The sequence below is a fragment of the Rhea americana genome, unplaced genomic scaffold (genome assembly GCF_003343005.1).
Source record: "Rhea americana isolate MKP2758 unplaced genomic scaffold, rheAme1 scaffold_114, whole genome shotgun sequence".
NCBI classification, from domain to species: domain Eukaryota; kingdom Metazoa; phylum Chordata; class Aves; order Rheiformes; family Rheidae; genus Rhea; species Rhea americana.
The window spans coordinates 2,239,767-2,251,284 of record NW_028185195.1 but is presented as its reverse complement, the minus strand read 5'-3'; the positions used below and the strand labels follow the sequence as shown (position 1 = coordinate 2,251,284).

At 37.7% G+C, this 11,518-nt stretch overlaps 1 protein-coding gene across 1 annotated transcript in view; it reads right to left on the bottom strand.

The window, feature by feature from the left end:
* The window catches only part of EDIL3 (EGF like and discoidin domains 3), a 229,263-nt gene that overhangs the window by 65,673 nt on the left and 152,072 nt on the right, over positions 1-11,518 (bottom strand). The window lies entirely within an intron of this gene.

Sequence of the window (11,518 nt, the reverse complement as noted above, 5' to 3'; positions counted from 1 at the left end):
ATTTTGGTCTTGGAATTTGGGAAACACCATATTCATGTTTGAGTGCAGAAAAATTTGCTAAGACARTCATCTGGTCTATAAAACACTGGAATTCACTGCCTATACCACATCTTCAGGGTGCAATTCATTTTCTTTTTAAATTATTTTCAGTCTGTTTTTTTCCTACTATTAACAGTATTAGTAGAACAAAATATGAATAACTTCTCTTTCCTAAGACACTAAATTCAACAATCTGAAAAGATAAATTTTTCCAACGGCCTTCTAATGTATATCAATTTATGTCTGTTTTCTCTATACCTGTTTTGGTTGGTTAAATTCTCTCTAGTAGAATTCTGAAGCCAGTGCTCTATAGTCCCAAACTATGTGGCCTAAATGAAGGAAGTTCATGTACTTTGCAATCTGGGATCAAATATTAGAGTATATTCAACATGCAGAAGTTATGTACTTGTCAAAAAAAAAGATATAAAAAGAACAGTTGCATCTGTATCTTCTGCATTATTAAATACAAGAATAGAGAGGAGGGCCGAGAAAGTGCAGTGACTTTAGGAAGATACCATATGTGATGCTCCTGGCCAGAATAAATAACTATATTCCCCTCATTTGTTACTGCACAATTAGCAATAACATCATTAACACTGACAGTACAAGTTTTCCTGAACTATATGTTAAGAGCAAGCTTTCAAACAAATGCTCAGGTAAAATACCTCACAAAATATTGTCCTTTGAGACTGTAAATATGTATGCTTTTATGATCCTTCCTTCGTAACAGAAATTCAGTTTATGGGGAACTATGTTGCTTACCTGTTTCAGCTACGAGATACAATAGCACTGCTATAAATAATTCTCCATCTTTTCTGGCATAAAGTATATTTTTTTTTACTAATCCTTGTAATTCCCCATACAACACGAGGGTTGAACAAAGGATTGATRTTATACCGGCAGGTGAAAACTCTTTACAACAACCCTTCCCTAATGATTTCATCAGGTTTTGAAAGTTTACATTTTTTTTTCTTCTTTTAAAAATCATAATTCTGGTAAAACTAGACAGAAAGTGCTCACAGAAAYATCTTCTGATGAGAAATAGGGACACTTGGTAATGGACATATTTGTAAGAAAAATCTCACTATAATTAGTTTCCTCCCTTAAAAGGTGTGAAGTAGCACTCAGAAACAGAAAGGATAAATCCAGAAAGGGAGAACAGCTATTAAAGTATAAAGTTAGTCTAATACTGAATTGGTACAAACTGGCCAAGAGTAACTTCTGACTGGACATTAGAGCAGAAGTCTGTGCCTCAGGGAAGTTAAGTTCTGAAACAGCCTCTAAGCGACCGGTCTTGAGCTTGAGGAACTGGGGAAAGAAGTACCCTGACACGATTCCTGCCGTACTGGAAAATTTAATGAGCTTGAAATCTGCCTCCCATGTTTTCCTTTCCCTCCTCGAGCWCTAGAGGCCCTGAACGCTACTGAGCACTGCTGTTTCACTTTGAAACCAYGTCAAAAGCAATGAGGTGCAAAGAGGGATGGAGCGAGCGATGCGGCTCAGCGAAGTCAGGGCAGGCCAGCTCCTTTTCCGCTCTTCGCTGCACGCTACTGCTGCACCGCTGATGTAAGGGGCTCGTACATCTTGCCCCTCTGTGTCGTTTTGTCACTCTCCTAATCAGTGCTGTCAGCAGAGCTTCCCTAGATTTAATTGAGGGCATTAATGTAGTCAGGATRGCAGCAATGACATGTGCCTTAACCAGCATCTAGATTAGGCAATATAGTGATTTATGCACAGTCGTACTCCAGCTGTTGCTTCAATTCTTGAACAAGCATTACTGCAAGAAAAAAGCCAACATTTTTTTAACTTACATTTCTGATAGTCTAGGAGAATTCATACAGTCATTTGCTATTGCAAATTTGGGTCACTTTACAAGTGATAATTCCTAACTCAGCTGTGAGATTGTACCCTGCAGATAAATCAAATGCCAAACCAAACCATTTTTGACTCGCTTACGTGGATGTAGAGCCAGTAAAGCTTCTTCATGACTTTCCTACTAACTTCTTTCAAACTCATCTTCTTGCCACTGTTGTTTCTGGTGTCTCACTTGACTATCATACCTTACAGTAATGACAAACAACACTCAGTTCTTTTCTACACTCACTTATGGCTTATTTCCAGTTAATCATCTAGAAGTCCTTGTCTAGCTGGAGGCATCTCATCATCTTTGCTGTCTTCAATTAGACTACTTCTATGCAGGCTGGATCAGAGGCACAAATTGCCCCATTAATTTCATTTGCCCTCTTTGAAAAGATCACTGTATATGTTAAAAGCCACTTATATGGAAAACAAATACAGGGATTATTTAGACCTAATTGTAATGTTAACACAGAGTAGCACATGCTATGGATAACAAAAAGCACTCACTTCATCTGGCTTTTGTTGAGAACTTTCACTTTATGCCTCGGAGAGCTTACATAATTAGACAGACTAAAACTTGCTTGGTCTGTTTCTTCTTATTATTAAGTCATTATTTTAGTCCCAAAGGTAGTTGTTATGAATGTCATTAACTAGATGATATGAATTATTCAACTACTGGCATGTTTAGACTGTCATCTCAAAAAGAGGCTCATAATCAGTCTCACATTGTTCAGAGTTCTGCAGCCCAGTAAAATTTCATCTCATTTGCAAAGTATTGATTAAATGGTTATTAACTACCTGCAATTTAAGTTTAGCTAAGAAAYACTAGAGTATTTTATTGTTATTATTAATCCCTTCATACACCTTCAACTTGTGACTCCTCTTCCTGCCTTTGGCATGCTAGCGCCTCTAAAAAAGAATTTCCCCAAAACATCTAGAAAACTTCCTAAAGTATCGATTAAAGAACGTGCAAATAAAAATAACTGTCAGAGGAAACAGCAATATTATTTCCCCAGGTAAAATAGGTTTGATCGGATTGGTAGAGGCTAGTAGATAGGATGACAGACTAAGGTCACAGAAACGAACATGTGCTTCTGGTTTAATCCTACAAAGGCTAGTAACGAAAAAATTCTCATCTTCAGGGAACCGAAAAAAATTCAGAAGGTAAAATACCAAACCACCAACAAAATCTATTCAGGGAAAAATTGTTATTGATGTGCCCATGACAAAGACCACAGCTACTTTCTATTGCATTCTCTCCACTTGTTTTTAAGGCACTTTGGTAGTTATCCTCTAGTAAAAGCTATGATAATAAATAAGATCTGACCTGAAGCTGACCAAGGATAACTGAGAAGAATTCCTACACAGACTTCAGCAGGTTTTGCTTAGGTCTGATATAGCTTGCCAGGCCAAGAAATATTGAGTTAGAAGGAAATGTGCTGGAAAATAACAGATTAAGACTATTTCTTCACTAGTTCTGAATATTAAAACTAAAACTAGAATTGAACCCTATCCATAGGGTAGTTGAAGATGGTAGCTGAAGCCAAAATTGGAATGGCAGGGGACATATATGAGATTCTTTTGAGTTGTGGGATCTATACTTGCGTTTCTTTCCAAGATGCACATTCCCTTCATAAGGAAACTGAAGCTACTTATTTACCACTTCTCAGACTATCACACCTCAATTACACTTCCTCAGCCAATAATGAAATACCATTTTCAGTTCCAAAAAAATGCCTTATTTCAATTTTCATAAGACAGGTAAAACACATACCTTTACTGTTTTTCTTCCTTAGTCAAGAAAATCATAAGCAGCACATAAATTCTTGAAATTTTCTTTATCAATGAGCCTGACAATCATATCCAGGTAGCTTTATGATGCCTATCATCTTTATCAAATTACCAGTCTTTTTTGCTCTTCCCCTGTATCTGGCAAGTATTTCAYGTTTCACATCGATTTAGTGCAGAATCTTTTTAGTTCTCTGTTTATTCAAAACCCAAAGCACACTGCAGTTTGAGTTGCAACTAGGACTTCTGATTGATCTGGCAATACTAGTAAATAATAACTGTTACACTGTCTGTTGACCTCATGACAATTTATAGGAGAAATACAAATGCGGAAATAGGAGTAAGTAATAGCAATCTTCCTCACTCCTTGTTATCCTTGAGAATAATCTGCTAGTTGCTGTGAAATTGTTTGTACAAAGAGACAGGCCAAGGTTTTAGATAGAAGTGGAGTGGAAGGGGTAGATTAGTCAGTACTTGTCTTCTGAGGGAAAAAAAAAGTGTAATTACACTTCAGATACTGGGACCTAGAATGAGTATGAAAGGAATTTCTGACAACTGAGTTTAGCTTTTTTAAAATTTATTTTTCTTCAAAATACTTTGAAAGAAYAAGAGCTGAGAACTTTCAAGGTCTTTTGTAATACAAAAAGTTACACTCAAAAGTCCTGATGATCAGGAAAACACAAAGACTTTCCAATTGTTTTAATAGGCTCTGCAGCTTTCCTGAAAAACCACTTTCCACTAAAGCTGTGGAGCCTTTCCACAAAGGCTGACAGACAATAGATACAAAAAAAAAGTTAAATGCCACTGGTTCAGTAAAAGACAAAGAAAAAAACCCTGAATCTGAAAAGTCTCAGCAAAAGCCTCAGGTTTGAAAGATGTCTCTTTATCTTAACCACTCATGGAATATCAAGATTAAAACATTGCAAGAGTAAAACACACTCATATTTTTCAGTCCACAGAATTGATTTTCCAGTATATAAGGTTCTGCTGAAATTAGAAGACCTTTGAAATGACAAGCACATACCTGTAATTACCAGAAGAGTTTTTCTCCATCAGTACTTTCTCTCCACCATCTCTAAAATATCAGAGAAATACTGAATAGCCGTCAGTGACTATGTGCTTCTCCAYAGCTAGAGCTTATCAAGGCTCTGCTTATACCTTAGTAAAGGCAGTGCTCATGCTGTACAACCCTGTGACCTATCTACACACATACGAATATTTACTACGCACTGCTCTAGGTCTATCTATGCATAGGTAAGTGTGTATATACACCTCTGTACAATGCAAAATTTTAAAATATATTTGTATGTAATTTTTCTCCCCCTTTTTTTGATTTCATATCCTAGATCTTCTAGATCTTGGTTGTAATGAGATAACTTGAAACAGTTCTTTTCCAGAATTCAAAACTAGCAGMAGTCTAACCATAAGTGAGTATTGTTTGCTTTACTGATTTTGAAAGYGAGTGTTTAAGACCCCATCCTCCCCACAGGAAGACTACTATGCTCACCCAGTCGTTGTTCCACTGAAGTCAGTGAGCCACCACGTCGGGGTGTCCTTTCAAGAAACTTACTACTGGAGTGGGAAACCAGAGACATATACTTGTTCATATCAGTGTGCCACCACAGACCTTTGCTGCTTCAATTACTTTTAAGATGGTAAACGTGGAAAGCCATTCAAAGTAGTTAGTATTGTAGATGCATAAAACAATACATTTAAAAATACTTGTATTTCAATCATTCAGCCATATTACACAGAGCTATTAAAGAAAGCTGGCATGCGGGCTGACAGACTATGTTACCTATGGTGTTCTTAAGAGAACGAAKTTTCTGTTGCCATAGGAATCCTAACGTTGAACTGACTGCTTTTGTGTATCTGCCACCTCAATCTGAAGTTGTTTGAATATGTTTCTGTGTGGGTGTCTGTGTGTATGAAGAATGACACTGGGAAATACAAGATGGTATCAAATAGATGCTGAGGAATGGGACACAGGRGAGTGTCTGGATGATTACAGCCCTTTTGTTTTCTGGTCTACTTTGGGTACATAAATTAAATTTTTTATCCTGAAGGCTAAATATAGAGACAGTGACAGAGATCCGCAGGTGACTGACATCGGTATTGGGTTCACTGAAGCCAGTGACTCTCTGACAGACATTGATCACTTGAGTATCTGCTTTAACTGCTGCTGTTCAGAGGTCCTACATGGAAGAGTTTTGACAAAATGCCATTGCACATTGTTCTCSCCTGCCGAGGACTTTCTGGTGCTAACGACCTCTTGTCCATATTGTCCATATTCCTCAAAGAAATCCTGGTATAATATTAAGTTAAATTTTGGAATATTGACCAAAAATGAAGAGCTTTAACAGATTTTTTAACACTTAGCTAACTGGGTAAGTCTTCCTCTATAGTTCAAGACACCTTAGATCATGACTCTGAGATTGTATTTWATAAGATTCACTTGGCCACATTTGACAGCTATATTAAGTAATATTAAATGTTTAATCTATGATGATAGGTATTTTTTGGAAACTGATACTACACTACTCATGAATGAGGAAATGAACTTTGACAAAATGAATGGTTTGACAGATGGTAGTTTGCTTAGAGCTCTTACTAACAGATGTTTGAATGAATGTTCTGCAAGACCTTTGTGTATTTTGGGTTTTATCATTTTATTAGCAAATAATTATCACCTGGTACATGCTTGTCCTTTGGAAGTTCTTTATGTCGAAGTTACTAATTTTTTTCCTGCTTGCTTTTTTGGAGGGTGGCGGGGGGGAACTTCATAATTTTTTGCTGCCTGGGGATAAATGATGAACTTGGAAAATCTTTATTATAAGTACATTTTTCATATGTCACAGTAGTGACACACAATTAATTATGCTAGTATTAGGTACTACAAGACCGAAAGAAGTGGGGCTTAGAGCCAGGAGTGGGACTAAAACTGCAGGTGGTATGGGAGACACTGATGTAAAAAATGACTTTCATAATAATAAAATTAAATATTTGAATATTTTATTTACTAGTAAATTGGTAACCATGCTGATGTCTCTGGAGACACAGTTCCTGCTATTTTAATGATGGATAAGTATTTTCCTTATTTTTCTATTTAGTAACACATTTATGTACAATAGTCTGCAGTAACAATTCAAGTGTTTAATCACTGTTCTCAGAAAGCAGTATGAGACACTAAATAGTTAATTCTCTAGATTTCAGGTATTCCGAATCTGCTTGTGGTGACTATGGATTAATATGGACCTTGTAAAAACAATTTTCATACCTAAAAGACCCCAAAGCACTGCCATTATAAGGCATATTCCTCACAGGAATACGCTTCACAGAAATTAAGGGATCTCTTGTTCTCATATACGTTAGTTAAGTCATGGTGCAAAAGCAGCAATTACACAGGAGCCAGCAGGCTTTCCACTCCTTGCATAATCAAATGGCCAAATCTAAGACCAGGACCCTTAAAACCTACCCAGTATCTCCTGACTCAAAACATCATCTTTGCCAATCTGTGCCAATCTTTGCTGTGTAATGTTCTCAAATATCTGTTTTGTAACAACCTTCCGGGTACACCCTGATTTTTGCTGTTTAGTCTTAAATATGACACCTTTTGCCCTCTACTTTTTGTATGCCTTTACCCATCTTCTCACCTTGTGCTCAGACAAACATATATATCTCCCCCCCTTCTCTGCAGTTCTCTCACCTTAACGTGCAATCCAGCCTTGAATTTAGACTAGGTTTACTCTGACTTAGGGGCGCTAGGAGCAGTCAGTCTGAGGTTATAGAGCACATGGGGCTTGCAGAGAATTCAGGGATAACTTCTACATAATCCTATGACACACGATTGGATCACGCGGGTGAAGGGACRTTTAGGTAAACTGAACTCATTGCTGCAAGAAAAAGCCAAACAGTAAGGATTTCTGTGGCGGACATTCTCAGGCCTCCCTGGCACATTTACCATCTAACCCAGCCCAGCCTGTCCTGCAGCGCTGCAGCAGGAGCCACTGAAGCTCTGTTGTGAGCTACTTCTCCACTCCAGGCTCCCAGACATAAGTGGTGTATGTCTTACCATTCTTGGGCAAATAAAGATACRGGAAGGATGTTCTAAGGACCAAGAGTCTACTGTGAGGCTACTAAATAATTTACTATTTAGAGACAGAAAAAAAGGCCACTCTTACTCCAAAAGTGTAAAGAAACAGACTTGCATGTTCTGGAACAAAATTCATCTGCCTTCCTTCTCCYACCCTTCCCATGGTTCCTCCAGATGCATCCTTCTGCCAAAGTTACTAATGCATCTTAAYTGTGAGACTGATCACTTCATTGCTGTCAGGCAGCCTCAGTTATATCAAATTATTCAGTCTTATTTTACATTACTCTTTATGACATTCCAGTTTTTAGCATCTCTGCCATGGCTGAGGTCTTTGTGTACTACAGGAGTAATAACAACTGCAGAGGTATAAGAAAGAATAATAGTCTGTGGAAGGGATGGGGGAAATTAGCCATGATGAGAAGAAAAATGAGCTAAGAAATATAATGTTTGGATGAAGAAACTGGGAAAGAATAAATAAGAAATGTAAGGCATAGGCATGGATTTCTAGGTTAAAAATCACTACAGAGGAGTACATAGGCTGTTAGCTAGTTTATGTTAGAGATTAACAGTGATTCTTAAAAYATTATCATTCTATCACAGGAAGGCAGAACACTGCAGAGAGGTAAGTGGAAAGGAGAATGACAGAGAGAAAATATGACTGGAAAGGGAAAGAGAAATGACTGAAAATAGGTATAAGAGAAAGTCAGAATACTAATTTAGGACTGAATCCATTCCCCTTGAAGTATCTAAAAAACCTTTGGATATGGTGGACAGAGAATACAAACAACAAACCTGCCCATGGCCATCTCCATTCTGATYCAAACTTCCTTAAGAAAACATGAACTATGAAAACAGTGTGGTCTGGGACAAGGAAAGAGTAGACATAAAATTCGATCATAGTAAGAATAAATAAATAAATCATGCAATAAAAAGGAAAAGGGGTAAGTGGAATTAGTGCACTCTTAAAAAGAGATCTCTGGTATCACTGGACCAGGCACAACGACCATTTCAGTCAGATCTCATGAGCAACTTGTATAGAAGCATGGGGTTTTTCTCATTGTATTTGGAAACATTAACAGTTAATGTCACTAGTAAAGTAGTAAACAGCATACACAGATGGTATTTTATCACAGTGAAAACTTATGAGGAGAAACACAGGTCAGCAGAACTTTAACAGGGAGACATGACTTAGTCTGAGTTCAATTTGCTTTCAAAAACATGATCACTGACCCTTTAAATCACAAGCCAATTACAAGCATTGTACTGCCATTACTAATTACATGCTGAGAGTGTAAATTTAAAATGGCAATTTCAATTTTCAGTTCATTGGGAGAATGCAGGAAAATGAAATTGCATACTAATTAGTTCATGTGTGTCAGACACCTGAAAGATTAGAGAAAAAAACTTGCACTCATTACAAGTGAGTTATAAGCAAAACACTCAAGTCTTTCATTTGCCAAGCTGCATATAAATAAAGAAATTAAGTGACAAATAAAATTGATAATGATGGAACAAGGCAAAAATAGCTACAGGCGTGTACATAATTATACTTTGGGGGGCTTTGTCCATTATAGAACAGCTTCCTTTGGAATTCATCTAGCATTAGAAACTACAATAGAATAACAGGCTACTGGTCTGGGTTCACTGAACTAAATGTTAATTCACATTTCATAAAAATAGAGTTTCTGGTTTCATAACTTTCCACTTAATCTCTGTCAAACATTTACAGTTTTTTCAGAAGCCATCTTCTGGTCCAGTAGCTTCATCAGTCAGATCAGCATAGAAAAGGTTCCACATACAAACCCTTCATATTAGAAGTGACTGAGGCCAGCTAACTGTACAGCCYTCGGACTCTTCTCTGCCTTGTCAACAGTCCTGATTCCCAAGAAAATGCCAACTGCAGGGTAAGCATTTGAATCCAGGAAGAAGATGGTAATATGATAAAGAAAGTAGAACTGAGAGCAGGCTATTAGAAGGAGCATTTCTTTCACTGGACCAGAAGGAACCTACCCAGAAACCTAATACAGAATCAGAGAACACTGACTTTTTGWAATCTTCCACAATTGTTTAAGAAGTAACTTCCTGGCCTTTGTAGAAGCWGTGCAAAAATAAGATATGAGATTTCTGCTGCTCTTTTTCTCTCAACGTAAGGTATTCACTCATATAAGGGTCAGGCAGTACCTGTCTCTTAGTGTATATTCCGTGCTTAAAGAATAAGCAAGTATAGATGTAGAGATGTGGAGAACTACTATGCAGTGCATAAGGAGCAAGTTTGTGAAGGTCTGTATCCCTACCAAATCATAACAGTGTTTCTGCAGAACACTCAGAAGCACTTCCCTACAAGCATCATTTCCCTGCCAGATTTAGACTTTCTGTTCTCAGCTGTTTCAAGGTGAAAAGTCTTCAAAAAGGGGGAAAAGAAAGTCCTCAAGATTTAAACTTTTGTTTTTAAGTARTARAGAGTGTTTTTCTCTCTCTGAACTCCAAAAACTACTCAGTAAGTTTTSTGTAAACTATGAACTTATTTTTAAAGAAGAATGAGAAGCAAAAGGAAGACAATACTAGGTGCTTTGCATACGTTAATCATGTCACTTAATTATCTTCTAAAACGTCCTTACATCTTACTGATATCAAAATTACGATTGGCACTACCCAGATTAATTCCAAAAAGAATGAACTTTTCAAATCTGATGTCTTCAGTTGAGATGTTTAGAAACATTTTCTCCATTGGTCCAATGGAGAACCTTCTTTCTAGAGAAGGTCAAAGGGATAAATTCCCCGGGGAACAAAGTCCAAGGCAAACATAACTCTAGTTTGGGTAGAAATATGCAGAGTCATCTCACAGGTGCTCTGATGATGGGTATGTGTCTTTACAGGGAAGCAATCAACCATTAATAGTTCCCCTCCAGTTCATCTGCTAGTGAAAATACGCCTAGGGTGCCAATGGTAAACACTTCTGATTTTTTTCTCCAAATTATTTAACAAAATCCACACTCTAAAGCAGCCCAAAAAGCTACTGTAACACCAATGCTTTTCATTATCCTTTAAAGTTACATTAGCTTTCTACTCCTGAGAAAATAATTCTGCTCAAATCCCTTAACGTTATTCATTCCAGTTCTTTTTCAATGTATAAATTTTATAAACTTCCTAACCCCTCTAGTCTTCGTGGAAAAAAACCTGACTTAAGATACATTGAAGGGCCTTTGTGTGTTCACCCTGCAGTGAATAACAAACAGAAACACAGGCTACATTTTTCAAAAGTGACAAAAACCAATATTCTCACCACATTAGCTTTAGAAAACTTTATCAAATAGTGCTTTGCGCCTGCTTTCTACACAAGAAAAATGAACAGGCAATCCTGTACACATTTTTCCATAGCATTTGGGAACTGTTCAGAAAAATCATAACTGATAGTAAGAAGACCGAAACGTGAACAGAAATTATGCTATCTACACAAGGGTAACGGCAAGAAGGTTGTGTCTGATGCAACCGAGGAACATAAAGACCTTGCAGTTCAGCCTACTCGGTGCCCGTAGACGAGACACCATTTTTTTTCTAAGCGAGTCAAGGAAATGGGATAGTTATTGAGCCCACYCGAGCGGTAGCGGTGGGACGTGCAGAACTGCCATTTTGTCGGGCACCTTCCCCTCAAGGGAAGCTGCCTGCTGCTGTGGCMCGAGGCAGGGCCTGGGAGGGAAGGAGATCGGGCCATGCCACAGCCTCCTGCTCAGCCCGAAG